This window comes from Vicia villosa, linkage group LG2, assembly GCF_029867415.1.
Source record: "Vicia villosa cultivar HV-30 ecotype Madison, WI linkage group LG2, Vvil1.0, whole genome shotgun sequence".
NCBI classification, from domain to species: domain Eukaryota; kingdom Viridiplantae; phylum Streptophyta; class Magnoliopsida; order Fabales; family Fabaceae; genus Vicia; species Vicia villosa.
In genome coordinates, this window is record NC_081181.1 from 118,711,486 (window position 1) to 118,730,232 (window position 18,747).

The 18,747-nt window shown below is 38.8% G+C and overlaps 1 long non-coding RNA gene across 2 annotated transcripts; it reads right to left on the minus strand.

Moving 5' to 3' along the window:
* Nucleotides 1–1,810: 1,810 nt before the first annotated feature.
* LOC131646691 (uncharacterized) lies at nt 1,811–3,810 on the minus strand. Of its 2 annotated transcripts, XR_009297587.1 has the most exons (4): nt 3,432–3,810; nt 3,230–3,324; nt 2,881–2,992; nt 1,811–2,238 (listed from the first exon to the last, which is right to left on the minus strand). It is a non-coding gene; the product is annotated as an uncharacterized LOC131646691 (long non-coding RNA). The 2 variants fall into 2 exon arrangements; XR_009297586.1 differs by having other exon boundaries at nt 1,811–2,992.
* Nucleotides 3,811–18,747: the final 14,937 nt, after the last annotated feature.

Below are 18,747 nucleotides of genomic sequence, written 5' to 3' on the forward strand. Positions count from 1 at the left end.
GTTCAGGCATTGTTAAGTCTGGGGTCATTCTTTACAACTGTTTGGTAAAGACTAAAGAGTCTTGTTTCGAGTTGTGAACACAATTCGTTTCTTGTGTTCCAAGTCCTCTATAGAGAAGTGTTATCTCTATGGATAGTCAAGAGTTTGTTTGAGTTCAGATGAACTTGTGTCTTAGGTATCAACATCACGAAGTACATATTTCCTGGTAGAAGGACTGGGAATAAATAGAAGTTTGAAAAAACAACATTATTGTCTAGAGTGGCAGTTTGGACATAATGTGGATTAGAATGGGCAGGTTCTGATCTGGATGTAAGTATATGTTCTGGCCATACATAATTACTTTCATGATGAAGACTTCACTTAGTGAAAATGACTATGAAGACAAAATTTCTATGATCGGATCAACACAACTAAGGATAAAGGAGAATCTCTTTTATTCAAGAAGTATGTTAATCAATGTGTGAGATTTAAAAACACCTTATCAAGAAGGATTTCAAAGTATCTTAAGCAGACCATGATCTGATTCAAACATGGTAGGGTTATGCTCAACAAAATTCTAGGAGTGGTAGTTCTGTTTGTTGAGATTGTGGCAACCTCTCTGTGTGTGATTTTAGTATCAAGGGGTCATCTGTTGATCGTTTCTGAAGGAGATAAGTTCTTAGGCAAGGGTCTGTTGAAAAGAAAAGGAGATGAAACTTGTGGAGAATACTGGTAGTACAAATGTCAGACACAATGTTATGACATTCTACTTCTGGTGTAAGTATTTATTGTGAGGAACAAATTTGCTATAATGAGTGTGTTCAGCAGGATTGTTGAACAGAGGGTGCAGGTCTTGAAGATATGAAGATGAGTCTTATATTTTCCATTCATCATTTTAAGCTTATTCCGTCTGTGGGAACTCAAACTATCTCGGATAGGGGGAGTAACTTCTTTTGTCAAGAGAAATTTCTTGGTTAAAAATACTTTTACATCATGAAGAAAATGTGATACTTTTGTCAGTTATTTGAATGGTTCAAGTTAACCATGTGCAACTGGTAACCACTATTCCTTCTCTACACTAATGAGGCAGCTGTGTGCTAGCAGTCTCAAGGTGTCCAAAAACAACAGAAGTCTATGTCTATGACTAGTGAGTAAGTAGGGAGTTTGTTAATTGGTCCAAATGCTGCTCTGTCTTAATCTTTTACGGAATCTTGGGCTATGTGCCTGAAGGGATGACAAGTGACAATGTCTGACATAATGTCATGACATCTTTAAAGACATTGAATCTTCACAGTCAAACAAGGAAATCTGAATTGAAGTTTATCTACACATCAGCGGTCGGTGTAAAGTTCATTCAATGACTATGCATTGTCATACCCTAATTTTGACCCCCCTGAGATGTCACATCATTGACGTCAAATTCAAAAATGTTTCTTGATCGGTTTGGAAGCCGTGATCAAGACTTCATTCATTCACTCGTTCATTGCAAGACAATTTCATGTCTATGGAGGTTTTCAATTAAAGTGCGCCATTTCCAATTTGTGTGATTCAAAAGGATTGTTTGAAATTTATTTCGTGACTTTTGGCCTATGGATTCATCATAATGAAGAAAATTGGCTCATGTGAATTATTTGGAATTTAGAACAAGTTCAAGATCATTCATGGGAATTTCATCAAATTTGCAAGAGAATATCTTTTTAGTCCATTTGTTGAAAGGATAATTTCAAGTATTGTTCAAGATCATGAATTTAAGGATTTTAATTCAAGATCATTTCAAATTCATGTTGCAAGGATATATTTCAAGACTTGAAATTAAAAGAAAAAAAACTTCACTACTTCAAGGGTATTCCACCATTTCCTTTCAAAAGGAATCATTCAAGTTTTCAATGTTTCAAAGGAATTCAAATTCCATACAATGTCATTCAAGATTCTAAAAGGAGTTTAAGCATTACAAATGATGTTCTTTTACATGAACAATTCCAAATTTCCAAATGAATTACAAGTGGACTTTATCCAAGATTGAAGATTACATTCCAAAATTCAAGATACAACATTCAAATTCTACACAAATTTTCAAGAATGCATGAACCAAAATTACATTGATACAAAGTCCAAGTTCATGCAACTTCTAAAGTTAAAGTTCTATTGGAACTACAAGAACAAAAGAAAAGAAAAGTCTCCAATGATTTCTTGAATTCTTCAATCTCCAAGTTTACATTCTTCAAGTTCAAGTTTCTTCATGCTTTCTCTTCAAGAATACTCATTCACATGAAAAAGAAACAAAAAGGGTGGAATTAGCAAAAGTCAAATAAATAATTCAAAAAAGCCCAAAAGCCCACATGGAGGCCATCTTTTTCGAAAAAAAAAAGGAAAAAGGAAAAGTCAAAAAAGTCAAACAAAGTCAAAGAGGAATATATTATGTCATAAGTGCTATACTTAGAGACTACCAATTTCATGACATGAAGACAAGTTATGTCGTGGAACTTTCACTTGCAAGAGTTATGAAGAATATATTCCCTCCCATGTGCATAATATTCTATCCCATGTGCACAAATTTGTGGAGCTTTGCCATTAAGCAAACTTAGCATGAAAGAAACTTTGCAATGATTATTTTGGAAAGAATATTCTTTGCAATGATGAAAACTTAGTAACTAAGTGAGCTTAAGGGCTAAGCTTTGGTTCCAAAATGACCAAAAATTGTCCTTCATTTGTTCCTCTATAAATAGAGGAGAGGCAAGAAAATATAGAACAGGCAGAAAAAGGGGAGAGTTCAGACAGAAACTTTCTGTCACTCCTAAGTTACAAAAAAGAAGAAAAACAGGGGAGAAAAGAGCCAGCAGTCTGTAATTTCTAAGTTACAGAAAAATACAAAGGTAAGAGGGAGAAGAGAAAACTGCATACCTTGCTTGCTAGCAGCCTTCGATGATGTCTCCCATCTTCGAGCCTCCGTAGATGAACCACAGGTAAGTCTCTCTGCTTTCACTCTTAATATTTCCATTAACCATTGTTGTACCTGCAGCAAGTAAAAAAAATTCAGCAGCAAACAACAATTCAGAAGCAGTTCAACAACATCAATTCATAAAGAAAAATTCAGAATTCGCATCAGTAATAATAACAACTCACAAAGCATCGGTTCAGACTTGGAACAAAAATTCAGTAACAGCAACACTTTGCAACAGTCACGAAATCAACACAGTGGCAACAACAAGCTTACTTGCAGAATTTCAAAAGAGAAAGAATCAATGCATACCTCAAACAATAACCAGCGAAATCCTCCTCGCTGTAGGTAAGTCGATCCTGCCTTCACTCTTAATCTCGCTGTTAATTATTGCTGTACTTGTAAATCTGCTCAAAACCGAAAACAGAGAGGGAACAAGTTATTGTTGCTATTGTTATTAAAAAAAAACTGAAATCGAACCGCACCATAGAAATAAGTTCTGTGAGAATCATACCTTTAATGAACTCTTCCATAGCCGCCGTGAACCGAGGTAAAAAGGGGTTTTCAGATTGTTGTTATTGCTCATCGCTGAGAGAAACCAAGATGAGGTTGTCTTCATCGTTGTTCTTCGTGAGAGAGACTATGAGCTCGAGAGAAACCGCGAATCCGAGAGTAGTTGAGCGATGTTGTTGCTGTTGTTCATAGGAACCGAGAGATAGAGAGAGTCGCTGTTTAGTTGTTCGCTGAGAGAGAAAGAAACAAAGTGAAAGCTTGTTGTTGTTGTTCAACCAAGAGAGAGAGATCCATGAACGATCGAGAGAGAAGAAAGTTCTTCTTCTGGTTTTTGTTTTATCGTGAAAGAGATAGAGCAAGAGAGGAACGAGAATGAGAGGGTGAGGCGCTGCCTCTTTCTTTTACTTTTTTAGGGTTTTCCAACCCAATTGCTTGCTAATAGTTGGGCGGATCCGATCCGACCCGGTCCGACCCAAGCACCACCCCTCTTTGTTTATTTGTTCAGCTTTTTTAATCTTTTGGGCTCTGCACCCCCAATCCGAATTTCAAACCCTCTGGCCCAATTATTCTATTTTTTTTAACTATTTCTTTTAAGTTTTCTTTAAAAAATAGTTTTTTATATAAAAAGACTTAGTTTTTATTTTAATATAGGATTTGGTTTTAATTTTCTAATTCTTATTAAAAATGCCAAAAAATATATTAGATGTATATTTATAATTATGTTCCTAATTATTTTCTTCCTTTCATAAAACTACAAAAAAATATCTTTTCTTAGATTAATTTTGTTTAAGTTTGATATTTTCATATTATTTTGTATAGTTAATCATTTAAATTTTTATTTGATTACTGTTGCACATTACTTGAATTTTCTCACTTCATCCGAGACTTCGAGATTATTTCTCTGTTGTTCTCTGGCTTTGTCTGTTTTGTTTGGTCTTCCATTTGCTGTAGAAGTCCATAAACAATTGCTGGAAAATCATGGAATGCTGTAAGCTGTGAGCTTATCCGACGTTCTATCTTACTGGTGTGGATGCTTAACATCTGTTGAGATCCCAATTTATTCCAAGCATATCATTTGAGGATCAAGGCAACACCTCAAACTCAGAAATCCAATTTCTCATTCTTCGAGGTAAGCCTAAAACTCATAAAACTGTTTTCACAACAGTAATCATTTCAAATCATAAAATCATTTTCAAATTGCTTTTACACCAGTACTGTAAAGTACTGGGCCTCTAATAGAGTGTAAGTCCCAAAAACCTTCTCTTCTTAGCTTGTTTTCAAAACTGTATTTTCAAAATCTTCTTTCTGTTTTCAAAACATTCTTCTGGTATTTGAAGGGCATTATTCCCGGTGAAACTCTTCAGATACCTATGTGACCTTTGTCCATCTTCACTTCTTCTGTTTTCAAAAACCATTAACTGTTTATCATATATATATATATATATTCAACTGTTATCAACAAAACAACAAAAATTACTGTTGAGGCTCTGTACATACTTCTCCAAAGGCCTCCACTCCATCCAGGTTAGGCTTTACAAGCTTTCAATTTACAGTCTTTATTTAAATTACTGTCAAATATAAATTGTGCATATATATTAGTTTAGAACTACGTTTGAGTATAAACCTTAGGACAGTTAAACTATATATATATATTATAGGAATATGGCCTAGGATTGAGAATGTCTTCCCGGTGAAGGCTCTTTCCTAATTAGAGATCTGTAGTTCAAACCCCCAAGATGAATTATTCCCGGTGAAACATCTTGGCAAAAACCTTAGAATCCAAATAATAGGACACATCCACCCAAAGAGGAATTATTCCCGGTGAAACCTCTTACCCATTTGCTTAGAGCCAAAATAAGTTCAAAACTACATAGCTTTCTCTTGTGCTATAACAAGGACCCTCGATTAGCCTCCTCTTGGGCTTTGTACAAGGACCCACAGGCTTCTTAAAAGCATTTCCAGCTTCCTCTTGAGCTTGTATACAAGGACCCATCAGGTTTCTTATAAACATAGGAACAGGTCTTTAGTCACCTTTTAGCCTACCCTGGTGAGTTTCTTCCAATTTAAACCAGACTTTAAACAAGCTAAGTTTGTCTCAATTCTACATTGAGTACATTTTTGGAATGAGAGACATGGACAGTCTCTGTCACCCTTATCTTCATCAATCTTCCTTAGCAGAGTCTAGGATCTATGTTTACTTCTCCTCAACATGTGTCAGCCTTCATCTTGGGCTTTAAACAAGAAGTCTCCACTAGATAATCTTTCTGCCAATCCTTTCATCCTTTAATAATTAATGGAGAGCTACCCAAATCATTCATTTTAACAAAATCCCTGGAAAGGGTTAGCCTCCAAAAGTCAATTAAAATCAACCTCCATTTCAATAAAATCCCTGGAAAGGGTTAGCTTCCACACATTCTTTCATTTCAACAAAATCCCTGGAAAGGGTTAGCTTCCACACATTCCTTCATTTAAATAAAATCCCCTGGAAAGGGTTAGCCTCCAAAGTCAATTAATAAAAATGTCAAAAAAATAATAATGTCATTTCTCTTAGGAGATAATTTCCCCAAAAGAGTCAAATTCCCTGGAAAGGGTCAGCCTCCAAAAAATATGACAAAGTCAGTCTTTTACCAAATAATTCATCCAGCTGAGTCAAAATCCCTGGAAAGGGTTAGCTTCCAAAGAAAAATAGTCTTTCAATAAATAAAATCTCCTCAGTAGAGTCAAAACCAACAAAAACAGTTAGCCTCAACCTTGGGCTTCATACAAGGCACCCAAACAATAAAACTCCCCTGTCAAGAGTCAGCCTCAACCTTGGGCATTGTACAAGGCAGATAATAGAGTCTCCCCAGTGAGTTCTTCTTCATTCAGTAGCCACAACCTTGGGCTTTGTACAAGGCAGATAAACCATATTTTCATGTGTCAAAGATTCCTAACACCTAGGATCTTTTCCCCTTAGAGTCATCCATACTCAGTTTATTTAAGAGTCTGCCACAACCTTGGGCTTTGTACAAGGCAGAAAATAATGTTTTCCCTTAGCTACAGTCAGCCACAACCTTGGGCTTTGTACAAGGCACATAAAAATAGAGTCATTCATTCAATTATCCTCAACAGTTAGCCACAACCTTGGGCTTTGTACAAGGCACATAAATAGAGTCTCCCTAAGTAGAGTCAGCCTCAATTCTGGGCTTTGTACAGAACACAAAAATACCCTGTAATTAATCCCCAGTGGAGTCATCTCCCAGAGTCAATAATATTAATTAATCAATCAAAAAGCCTCAAGCTTGGGCCTCATACAAGCCAGCTAAAGTCAAATCTTTTATACAGTAGATAGACATAGCTTATCTCTATAGAGAGATATTTTTACTACTCTACCACATTCAAACAAACATTACATTTCAATTTCAATTTTAATCAAGTCTCCCATTTAGGATTTTGAAAGGCATGAGCTGGCAGTAAAACCCAGACATGTGGTAACTTTCCCTAATTTGGATGAGCATCTTTCTTTCATTTAAGAGGCATTTGACTGGTATACTTGCACATACACAAGTAAGGTCCCCCTCTTGAATGAAATGAATTCAGTTATTCTGTCACTCCTTTAAATGTTTGTGGTAGAATAGTACAAATACCTCTCTGTAAAGATGATTTCATGTCTCTTTACTGTAAACAGAGATTTAATTCCAAGCTTCAACCTTGAGCTTTAAGCAAGGCACCAAAAACATTTAATTTCCCTAGTTAGTTCCCCGAACTACATTAAGCTCTGACTTCCACTAGGGATATGTAGGCATGAGGTTCACAAGGAATCTCAGCGAGCTAATAAAATACCAAAAATAGTCAGTCTGTCTGTCTGTCTGTCTTTTTCAAATCAATTCAATTCCTTCTCCTAATACAAAGGAGAAACTTTCCCAATCATTAGCAATAAACACAATCACAATGACACAGAGAAGGTTCCTGTAGAGTACTACAGATATGTAGGGTGTTTAAACACTTCCCTATGTATAACCGACCTCCCGGACTCCAGAATTTCTAGTCTAGGTGAAATCCCCACACTTAGCAAACTCCTAGGGTTTAGTTGAGATCTTTTTTCCCCTTTCCTACTCGTAGGACAAATAAGAAAGTTCGTGTGATATCGTAGGAAGAACTGAAACAAAATTCATCCCACCACGGGCGCATTCTCCTTCCAAATTTCGCGTGAAGGGTTTAGCGTGCCGTCCTCCCAAGTGAAACGGGGAGGTAAAGAAAACGACCACCACAGAAAAATGGCGACTCTGCTGGGGATATAAGTGTTAAAAACCTTGGTTTTTCATCCAAACCAATGGTTGACCTGTTGCTGGTCCAGCCCCAATGAGGAATTAGGGATGCCAAATTCCCCCTCAAACAAGAGAGGTCCTGCCTAACCTCTGTGTCATATCATGTGTTTGTTGCATATATATTTGTTTATTTTGTTTATTCTGTATCGGGAAAGGGCTTGATTCCCCCTTGTGGTGAGAAATCCTATACCCGGATTTGAGTGCAACATAAGATAGGATGGAGGATGTCTTCCCGGTGAAGGCCCTCTAATCTTGGTTTCCAAGTCTACTCTTGGGATTTGCCTGGCTGGTTGTGATTAACTGCGCCACTGCATTCCGAGACTGATTTGTACCAGGAGGACCTAGAAACACATTAACCCCACTTAAAGCCTTTTTTTAGGACGTAGAGCGGTGATTACGGAAGTAATTGTCACGCAGATACTACACTCAGAGAAAACTCTCTTATAGATACCAATCAACGTATCTTTAAGGTTGAGCAAAAACTCTGAGACCCCTAGAACCCGTTCTACAGGTACAAAAATCCTTAACCTTAGTTTACCATTGGGGCGGGGTTTGCGTTTGGACTTCATGACCACTATACCCTTCAACGCCATGTTTGTTTAAAACTCTTGTGTGTGCATTCATGCATTCATGCATCATTCATTAATAAACAACTAAAAACAAAAAAGAGTCTTTTTCGCGTCGTTTTTCAAGGAAACTAAATAAACGAACGTTTTGAACTTCAGAGAAAGAGAGAAACGGAGAAAGGACTTAAGGATCTATACCATGGATTATGGAAGAAAGAGAGCTAGGAAATACACCTTCAAGATTCCCCAGGTCGAGGAACTGGGAAAGCTCGGAAAACTGGTGGTCAACCCCCAGGCTTTCAAGGAGAAGTATGGAAAACTTCTGCCTTTGCTCAATACCAACATGGTGGATGGGATCCTTCCCACCTTGGTACAGTTTTACGATCCAACGTATCACTGCTTCACCTTTCCAGATTATCAGCTCATGCCTACGTTGGAGGAGTACTCTCGTCTGATTGGAATACCCGTGTACGTGCAAGATCCGTACTCCGGTTTGGAAAAGAATCCTGATGACATTATCATTGCTGCAACTACTCCTTTGAACGTAGTCGACATCAGAACTCATATGGTGAGTAGAGGAGGAATTCAAGGATTGCCCTCCAAATTCCTGTTTGATCAAGCTCGGTACTTCGTCAGCATCCAAGATATGAGCGCTTTTGAGGAAGTCTTGGCTTTGCTTATCTACGGATTGTTTTTGTTTCCTAACATTAACGATTTCGCCGACATCAACGCAATTAAGATCTTCTTAATTGGAAATCCAGTTCCAACCTTGCTTGCGGATGCTTATCACTCTGTGCATTCAAGAAACCTGCAGCGAGGAGGATTAATCACATGCTGCGTACCGTTGTTATACGAATGGTTCGTTTTGCACCTGCCAAAGTCTAGCACTTTCTGGAACATGAGGGATGGCCTTTACTGGTCACAGAAAATCATGTCTCTCACTCATACAGACATTGATTGGTGTAGTCCTGACAACGACGAAACCAAGATCATCTTCAGTTGCGGAAGTTTTCCCAACATACCCCTTATTGGAACTAAGGGAGGAATCAGTTACAATCCAGCTTTAGCCCGTCGTCAATACGGCTATCCCATGAAAAATATTCCAAGTAACATCCAATTGGAGGGTCTGTTCTTTAAGAACATCGACGATCATGGCAACATGCTGAAGAACGAAATTGTCCAAGCCTGGCGTCTTGTTCACAGCAAAGGGAGAAGATTGTTAGGAAAACATCTTTGCATCTCCCTGGATCCTTACCTTCAATGGGTACGCGTCAGAGCATTCAAGCTCAGGATGCCATATCAACATCAAGAACCTATTCCCCTAAGGGAACCAATTTACCTTTTCTCCACCGATGTTGAAAAAACTGCAAGCGGCATTGAACAAGGTATGCCAAGAAAGGAATGCTTGGAGGAACAAGTATCGAATCGTCAACACGGAAAACGTTGAGATTCAGAACATCCTAAGAAAGAAGGATGAGTTACTTGAAGTACTCGATCGACAAGTGACACAATCGTCACTTTCTCATCATATCCCTCCTGCTTCCTAGATCATCAATCAGCTCACGTCAGAGAACGCTCAGCTCAAGAAACAGAAGAAGATGTTAGAACGTGAAGTCGGCTCTTCATCAAAGTTTTAGAGTCCTTTCTCTCAGTTTCTCTGTATTTCCATTTTCAAAGTGTGTAAAAACGGCGTTTTCGCTTAATTAATAAAAGTTTTGATGTTTCATAACGTAATTATGGTGTTTCCTTGAAAAATAATAACTTAATTGCATATCGTGCATCGCTTTAGTCGTACGCACTGACACGAGAATTGTCGCGGATCTAATAGTCACTTTCCTTTCTCCAGAAAGAGAGGAGGAGAAGGAGGTGAACCAAGACTTTCAAGCTGTCTCATCCATACAACACTCGTTCAAGTCGCAAGAAAAGAATGGAAGACTTTGAGCAAGAGAATGAAGAACTCAGAGAAGAGATTAATACTCTCAAAGGTACTGTTGAAAGACTCAATAGTATGGTAGAAGCCCTGGTAGTTGCGCACAATCGACCAACGCCAGAAGAACCACAAAGGACTGTGGTTTCCGAGATTGTTTCTACTCCTATTCCTCAGTGTACCATGCCGCCTGATCGACCTTGGGGCATGCCGTATAACTTTACTCCAGAAGGGTACATACCTCCAGCATCTGAAGCTCCAAAAGTCACCATGGATATGCGTCCACCGGAGGGTTACAAACCTCTGGAAATTGAAGTTCCAAGAGCAACGACAATGGGTTTCGCACAACAGAATGCTGAGATACCGAGATCTGCTGTCATGGCTTCTCCACAGCCCATTATGCATACTTTTCCCCCGCAAGGCGGACAAGTATATCATCACGCTCCAAGTGAGGATGCTGGCGTGTATGAAAGATTGGACGAGTTCCAAGAACAGTTTCTGCAAATGCAGAAGGAACTCAAGACTCTCCGAGGACAAGATCTATTTGGAAAGAATGCTGCAGACCTCTGTCTGGTTCCAAATGTTAAGATTCCTCACAAATTCAAAGTACCAGAATTCAAGAAGTACAAAGGGAATTCATGCCCACAAAGTCATCTTGTGATGTACGCTCGAAGAATGTCAACTCAGACTGATAATCAACAATTACTCATTCATTATTTTCAAGACAGCCTGACTGGTGCTGCACTCAAATGGTACATGAACTTGGACAGTTCAGAGATTCGTACTTTTCGAGACCTCGGAGAGGCCTTCGTCAAACAGTATAAGTACAATCTGGATATGGCTCCCGACAGAGATCAACTCCGGGCCATGACTCAAAAGGATAGAGAAAGCTTCAAGGAATATGTTCAGAGATGGCGTGAAGTTGCTGCTCAAATTTGTCCACCACTTGAAGAGAAAGAAATGACAAAAATCTATCTCAAAACTTTAAGTCCATTTTACTACGGACGAATGGTTGCAAGTGCACCAAGTGACTTTACCGAGATGGTAAACATGGGTGTACGTTTAGAAGAAGCAGTTCGAGAAGGACGCTTGAACAAAGAACCAGGATCTTCTATTGGTCCAAGGAAGTATGGAAGTTCTTTCCAGAAGAAAAAGGATCAAGATGTCAGCAATGTCTTGCACAAAATCAAGAAGAAATTCCAACCTCAAGTTGCAACAATAACTCCGGTTGTTAACTCAGCGCCAGCTTATCAACCTCAGGTCTCGCAACAACAAATTCAACAAAGGTCGCAGCAACCTCAGCAGCAGGTTCGACCTCCAAATTACAACAATCGGGCTCCAAGGTATCCTGCCTTTGACCCCGTACCAATGCCGTATGCAGAATTGTTTCCAACATTACTGGCAAAAGGACTCATTCAGACAAGGAGTCCTCCAAATCCTACAAACAGTTCCTCACCATGGTATAAGGCTGACCAATCTTGTCCCTATCATCAGGGGGCACCAGGTCACAATATTGAGAACTGTTTCCCTTTCAAGATTGACGTCCAACGATTAGTGAAGAGCGGAATGCTATCCTTCAAAGATACTAATCCAAACGTCCAAGCAAATCCTTTGCCGCAGCATAAAGAAGCTTCAGTAAATCTGGTAGATCAACACCCCAACATCATTCAAATCTACGACATTCGTCAGATAGGGGAAAATCTTGTCAAGATGCACGCTAGACAAGCTGGGTACGGTCATGTACCACCTCACAACTACTTCACATGTGAAATTTGTCCAAAGAATAATCAAGGATGTGCCGTAGTTCAAGCTGCATTACAAGAACAAATGGACTTAGGATGGATTCAACATATCCGAGTCAGAACTGAGCATGACATCAACATGGTTCAAGGATGTCCAGGAGAATACAAAATCTACAAAGTTGAAGATCTTGAAGGATCGGTAGTCAGGTTCCACAAAACTTTAAATGGACTTGCCTACTTTGGAACAGATTTCCACGCTTATAGTAGATGCAGAATCTGTCGAAGAAATTCACGAGGATGTTTGCGTGTTCGCAACGACATTCAAAAGCTGATGGATGACAATACCATTACTGTTCTTGCCAAAAGAGAAGATGATGAAGTCTTTACCGTATCTCCTCAAATTAATCAAGTTGAACCTATGCAAGTTAGGTATGATAGCAGGAAGACAGCAGTTGCTCCACTAGTCATCTACTTACCAGGTCCTGTACCGTATGAGTCCAGCAAGGCTATACCATACAAGTACCACGCTACATTCATTGAAAATGGTAAGGAAATACCATTACCGTCTGTTGTCAACATTGCTGATGTTAGTCGAGTCACCAGAAGTGGACGAGTCTTCAACAGAACAACAGAAAATGTGGAGAAACCTTCGGAGGAAGTACCACATAGGCAAGACAATTATCCGACCAATGCTGTTCAAGCGAAAGAAAATGATGAGATCTTGAAGTTAATCCAGAGGAGTGAATACAACATTGTAGACCAATTACTACATACTCCGTCTAGGATTTCTGTTCTTTCCCTGCTATTGAGTTCTGAAGCTCATAGGGAAGCTCTACAGAAAGTTTTGGAACAAGCTTTTCTAGAACCAAGTGTTACTATAAGCCAATTCAACAACATCGTTGCCAACATCTCCGCCGGAACTAATCTAAGTTTCTGTGACGAAGATCTTCCTGAAGAAGGAGTGGACCACAATCTTCCACTTCACATCTCAGTTGGCTGCATGGGTGATACACTCACAGGAGTCCTAATAGACAATGGATCCTCTCTCAACGTCATGCCTAAATCAACATTGTCAAGATTATCTTTCGAAGATTACCCTCTAAGAAAAAGTCATGTCATCGTCAAAGCATTTGATGGATCAAGAAAGTCAGTTTTCGGAGAAGTGGATCTTCCCATAACTATTGGACCTCAGACGTTCAAAATCACTTTCCAAGTTATGGACATTCCAGCACAATACAGTTGTTTGCTAGGTCGCCCATGGATTCATGAGGCTGGGGCAATTACTTCAACACTTCATCAGAAACTGAAGTTCATAAGAGATGACAAATTGGTAACCGTATGTGGAGAACGAGCTCTGATCGTCAGCAACCTGTCATCATTCTCCGACATAGAACCAAAAGAAGTTGTTGGAACTAAATTCCAAGCACTTTCCTTAGACAAAGGAAAGGAGAAAGCAGCGTCTATCTCTTCATACAAAGATGCAATCCAAGTTGTAAAGGATGGCACTACCAGTGGTTGGGGACACATTAATATTCCTACCAACAACAAGAACAGAACAGGAATTGGATTCTTTCCAACATCATCAAGAGCTATCCCAGGGATTGAGGTAGTTCTCCCTATTCAAGAAACTTTCTGCAGTGGAGGTTTTCTTCAACCTGTTCAACAAACAGTCAATACCATCGGTACGGGAAACACCGATGAAGAGGAATGGTTATCCTATCTTAACAGAGCAGGATATATCTCCCTACCAGAGTCTGATCCACCTTGCTGTTATCCGACTAAAGGATCTGAAAGTAAGACTCAACCAAGCAGTGATGAAGTTACTGACAGCTTCACCACCAGAAGTCATGGTTCATCAGAAGAAGTTCCTCCTATCCCCGAAGAGACTTGGGTTACATTAGGAGAACCAAGCGGAAAATTCGACTACATGGTAAAATACTCCGCTCCTGAAAGTTCAAGAATCTCTCTTGAAGACATTGTTCCAACTGGATGGAACAGTGATTTTGAGTACCTCTCTCAGTCAAAAGAGATGTATAACCCTTGCTATTAATCATCATCGACTGGTGAAATCATCATTGAGGATTATATCCCTAAGTCACCTTCCGAGGCTAAGGATCTAGAGTTCACATATCTAGTCAATGCCATCTTGGGAGAAGAGCAAGACCAAAATACAGAAGAGGATGATCTCGAAAGTGTCTCCGACAACGAGTCTCTCCATTCAGAAGATTGGAAGTTTCCTCAAAAGAAAGTTCGACATACTCCACTTGGAAATGGGTATGCTCACACCGCTCAGTCTGCTGAAGTAGAAGAAGATCGTCTGAGTGTTGCAAAGACAGTGGTTGGTAAATCAAGACCTACCACAGGCCAGCTTAAGCCTAAGGTTCCAGATTACTTAGTACACAATGGGGTTCGCCACTATTGGACGGCTGTTGAAGTTTCAACTGTTGTTCGCACTCCTAAGTAGGAACTTTCACCGTTATTTTGTCCTCTCACCATAGCCCAGGGTGAAGAGATGTTTCATAGGGCTTTGCATTTTACTATTTCTTAGAAATAAAATGTCCCTCTTTGCTTCGCCCAAAGCAATAGAGTTTTGTTTTGTAGGGTCTTTGTTTCAAGAAATGACTGTCCATAAATAAAAATGTCATTCTGTTCCTTCGTTTAGTTTTTCCTTTTCTCTTTTTCGGAAATTGGTAATCCTAAAAAACACCCTTAAAAAACATCAAAATATTCCATTAACTGCATACACCGAGTCTTCCCTCGTTGTCTAAATAAAACTTATCACACATATGCAGATTAATCATAAAATACCCCGTTGAAACGTGCGACCGTATGACTTCTCCAAGCTTTGAGTTTCCTGTATTCGAGGCAGAGGAAGAAGAAGACGAAGAAATATCAAAGGAAATTTCACGGTTACTTCAACAAAAGGAAGAGGCCATTCAGCCATACAATGAGCCTCTAGAGATCATTAACCTTGGTTCCGATGGAAACAGAAAAGAGGTTAAGATTGGAGCTTCGCTCAGTTCAGAGATCAGAGAGAGTTTGATACAGCTACTCAAAGAATTCTCAGATGTCTTCGCTTGGTCTTATCAAGATATGCCAGGGTTGGATACCAGTATAGTGGAGCATCACTTGCCATTAAAAGCAGAATGCCCTCCGGTCAAGCAAAAATTAAGAAGAACTCATCCGGAGATGGCCATGAAAATCAAAGAGGAAGTTCAAAAGCAGATCAACGCAGGTTTCCTCGTCACTTCAGAATACCCTCAGTGGTTAGCTAACATTGTTCCCGTTCCTAAGAAAGACGGAAAAGTCCGCATGTGCGTCGACTACAGAGATTTAAACAAAGCTAGCCCTAAGGATGATTTTCCTTTACCACATATTGATATGTTGGTAGACAGTACAGTAAAATCCAAAGTTTTCTCATTCATGGACGGATTTTCAGGATATAACCAAATCAAAATGGCACCTGAAGACATGGAAAAAACAGCTTTCATCACCCCCTGGGGCACGTTCTGCTATCGTGTTATGCCTTTTGGACTAAAGAACGCAGGGGCAACTTATCAAAGAACCATAGACTATTTCACCAAATGGGTTGAAGCAGCTTCATATGCAAACGTTACAAGACAAGTTGTCGTCAGGTTTATCAAGAATCACATCATCTGTCGCTACGGCGTTCTTAGCAAGATAATCACTGACAATGGGTCAAATTTGAATAACAAAATGATGAAGGAGCTTTGTGAAGAATTCAAGATCGAACATCACAACTCATCTCCTTACAGACCAAAGATGAATGGAGCTGTAGAAGCAGCTAACAAAAACATCAAGAAAATCATTCAGAAGATGGTCATCACTTACAGGGATTGGCATGAAATGCTCCCGTATGCTCTTCATGGTTACCGTACATCAGTACGTACTTTGACTGGAGCAACTCCTTTCTCCCTTGTATATGGCATGGAGGCAGTCCTACCAATAGAGGTTGAGATTCCATCAATGAGAGTCTTGATGGAAGCAAAATTAACAGAAGCCGAGTGGTGTCAAAGCAGATTCGATGAATTGAACTTAATCGAAGAAAAGCGCATGACAGCTTTATGCCACGGACAGCTATATCAACAAAGAATGAAGAAAGCTTTCGACAAAAAGGTTCGACCTCGCACAATCAAAGAAGGCGACCTTGTACTCAAAAAGATTCAATCTTTTCTCACAGATTCGAGAGGGAAATGGACTCCCAATTATGACGGCCCCTACGTGGTCAAGAGAGCTTTCTCAGGAGGAGCCTTAATACTCACGACTATGGATGGAGAAGAATTCACTCGTCCTGTGAACGTCGACGCAGTCAAGAAATACTTCGCCTAAATAATCAAAAGAACAGCTCGCTAAGTTGAAAACTCGCAAAGAGCGGCTTAGGCAAAAAAGAGCGTCTCGGTGAATCGAAAACCCGAAAGGGCGATTCAGGCAAAAGTTAGAGACATAAAAAATAAATAATAAATCCCGGTAGACTTAAAACCCGAAAGGGGTAGTTTACGCAAAAGTTAGGGATATATGGCAAGTAACTGTGTTCAGGACAAACTTGATCATTCAAAATCCATAGCGGAGTATTCATCAGCAGTAGGTCATCTTCTACGAAGCACGAATACAGCGCAACTTGGAGTGGAAGGGAAAGATAACGGTCGTCACGTTTCATCGTAGCCCTTTTCCCGAAAATTACCAATTTCCAACTTTGTAAATACTCCATGGAATCAAGCATTTGGCTGATTACCATTCCATATATAATAATTTGAGCCTTGTGCTTTTCCTTTGCAATCTAGTCTTATTCAGTTTCTTGGAATGCATTTTAAGTTTAAACAGTCATCTTCTTGAAACAAATGTTTTCATAAAATAAAATGAATTTACTTGCAAAAATAAAGGTGAAATTTCTTTCTAAGGTTTACAAACAATAGGAAGAATGTAAACAGTTGCTCCGAGAACGGTTGAGACTCCGGGAACCAAGTTTTCCCCCATGAGGTCGCTTTGCGAACATCTCCCGATGACGGATCTTCACTTCAATTCATATTATTTACTTCGGACAGCGGACAACTGATAACCAGATATTCCCGACAGAGTTCGAACTCCAAGAAGAAGACATCTTCTGATCCACAAGAATTCAATTCGTATCATAGGATTTTCCATCCGCGACAATTCCATTCACATTCACTTTACATTTTATCATTGTCATAATATTCATGCATACATTACATCTGTTATACCCCAAAATTTGCCCACATATTTTCCAAGAAAACTCCAATCTGAAAATTAAGGGTCTCATATAATCATGGATTTTTATTTCAACAAATATCCTGACATATGAAATACTTAGTTTTTAGAATCTTTTTTATACAGTAATTTGGCTTGCAGTTGAATTTATTCTTACGCAAACGCCAAATACTGTTTATTACTTCACACATGCTATTTATTTATTTACAGATAAATAGTACTGACACAATTGGTACAGAGTTAAAATCTTTTTGCAGGCGCAGAATCAGGAAACTCAGACTGTACTGGTAACAGTATATTAGTTATTTATCATGTCTGTGTTTTTCTAACAAGTCATGTAAATAAACTTTCGTTTTTTACATAAAACAAAAACAAAAAACAACAAAAAAGAAAATTAACTTTGACTGTTGATTTTTCACTCTAACTGCTACGTCAATACCTGAACAGTCAGTCGACAGCCAAACTGCTGGCAGTACAATTCTCAGTGTTTTGTACCATCAACCAAATCAATCTTTCACAATTCAAAATTCCAAGATCTTTGTGCTAGAAGTCTTCTGAATATCACGCGATTAGCAGAGACTCAACACTGCACAAAAATCAGGTACGCTTAACTGTCTCCTACACAAACAGTCCCTAATCAGGGTTTTTCTTGTTTTTACAGGAGCAACAAGTTTTGAGAGCTCAAATGGATTTCATACACATCCATATATCTCAAAGTACCATCATACAAATTTTCAAACTTCAATTCACTCAGACGCACCGTCAGCAGCTCAAACAGTCAACAGACGACCCGTTTGACCAAAAAAGTCAACAGACAGTCAAAAATGAAATTTTTTGTCAAAGTCCATATTTTGTCAAAGGATTCATCATTTGATAATTGGATGATCATAATTCATCAAGGAAAGATCAAAAATCAACAAAACCCTAAGATCCAAAATTAGGGTTTTTGCCTGAAAAGTCAACTCAACTTTGACTGATCATAACTCTCTCATCCTTCATCCAAAAAATTCAAACCAAAGCTTGTTTTGAAGGAAATTCAATTATATTTCAAATGCCATTGATCCCATGGTCATTGGATTCACCATTTGAAAAATATGATCAAAGACATTACAGGTCATTTTCAAAGTCAACAAAAAGACACTTTTTTCAAAAGGACACACAAGGAGCTTCAAAAATCATTTTGACATGAGACCAAAGACATTGGTTAGAGGACTCTTTGAGGTTTCTAAAAAGTGCAAGATCTCCTTCATATGACAAAAATTGAAGGATTTACACCTTGTTGAAGTTGGCTAAATTTTGGGAAAATACATGAAATCAACATTGTTCAAAATGGCATTTTTTCCAAATGGGGCCAAGTTTTCAGCATTCAAACATCATTTCCATGATGATATGGGCCTCCCACGACCAAGACTAAGCCCACATCATTTTTTATCTATTTTTGGCATATTTTTATCTTATTTTAAGATTAAAATAAAAAAGAAAATGAAATGGATAAAGAATAGCTTGTATTCCAAGCAAGACTCATTCA